The 1194-nt window shown below is 49.7% G+C and overlaps 1 pseudogene; it reads right to left on the reverse strand.

The window, feature by feature from the left end:
- The window catches only part of LOC107727614 (uncharacterized), an 8123-nt pseudogene extending 7542 nt beyond the window's left edge, over positions 1 to 581 (reverse strand).
- Between the last annotated feature and the right edge of the window lie 613 nt (positions 582 to 1194).

Consider the following 1194-nt stretch of genomic DNA (forward strand, 5'->3'; position numbering starts at 1 on the left):
GAAAACCGGTTCCATTTTAGAACCGGTTCCAAATTTCCAAGAACCGGGTATTCGATAAGACGCGTGCATTTCGATTCTGCTTAACGATTCCTGCGTTCGCATTTTAATGTGATTAAAAATGATTTAAGTGCAGGAACGGAAAGAACGTGCGCCCTGTTAGCGTGCAGCGCACACGAAGCGCAAGTGCGAGGACAGAGAACAGAGGTCGCAGTACGGGTTCCCGGTTTGTGTCCGTTCTCGAACCGTTCTGTGTATTTCCACTGTAGAAAAGGTTGTTCCCGGGCCGAAACTGACTTCTTTCATATTTGTCGACTAATATGTAGAAAACTACGTCAGTATATCATCATAAACACAGCCGTTTTTGTCTTACGTGAACGTAAACGGATGAGAAAAAAAAACACACATGTACAGTATTTTTAGATCTGCGTGCATTCGGTGTTAAAGAGACAGCAGCCTAATAAACGCGCTGCCTGTCATTAAAGGGGTCATATGATGCTATTTTAAAGATAGCATAAACATTGCCACTTGCGCTCCCTAAAAGCAGCGCACATACCGGGCAAACTGAACCAGGGAGCAGACATGCTGTCTCGGAGCAACGTCCCCTCTGGCGAGTGGATGCTTCACCCCCAGACGGTTCAGAGAATATGGGAGATCTTCGGGAAGGCAGAGGTTGACCTCTTCGCCTCAGAAGACAACTCTCACTGCCCAATCTATTTTTCGAAGGAAAGGGATGCGCTGGCCCACGATTGGCCCAGCCTTCCCCTTTACGCTTTTCCCCCGATCGCCCTGATCCCTCAGGTCATCAGGGAACAAAGGCACAAGGTTCTTCTAGTGGCCCCGCTCTGGAGAAACCAACTATGGTTCTCAGAGATGTCTCAGCTGCTCACGGCAGCTCCATGGCCCATTCCCCTGAGACGGGACCTCCTCTCTCAGGCGAACATGACGATATGGCACCCCCAACCCAAGTTGTGGGCCCTACACTTATGGCCTCTCGATGGGAGCCTATGAACCTCCCAGAGGGTGTCTTAAATACCATTTCTCAGGCTAGAGCCCCGTCCACAAGGCGCCTCTATGCCCTCAAATGGTCGGTCTTCACCGCTTGGTGTACAAACCGTACAAACCGCCCATCCACATGTGACATATCTTCGATATTGTCCTTCCTTCAAGAGCTGTTGGATAAGGGTGATAAGGGTT

The sequence above is a fragment of the Sinocyclocheilus rhinocerous genome, unplaced genomic scaffold (genome assembly GCF_001515625.1).
Source record: "Sinocyclocheilus rhinocerous isolate Xijiao unplaced genomic scaffold, SAMN03320098_v1.1 scaffold3357, whole genome shotgun sequence".
NCBI lineage: Eukaryota > Metazoa > Chordata > Actinopteri > Cypriniformes > Cyprinidae > Sinocyclocheilus > Sinocyclocheilus rhinocerous.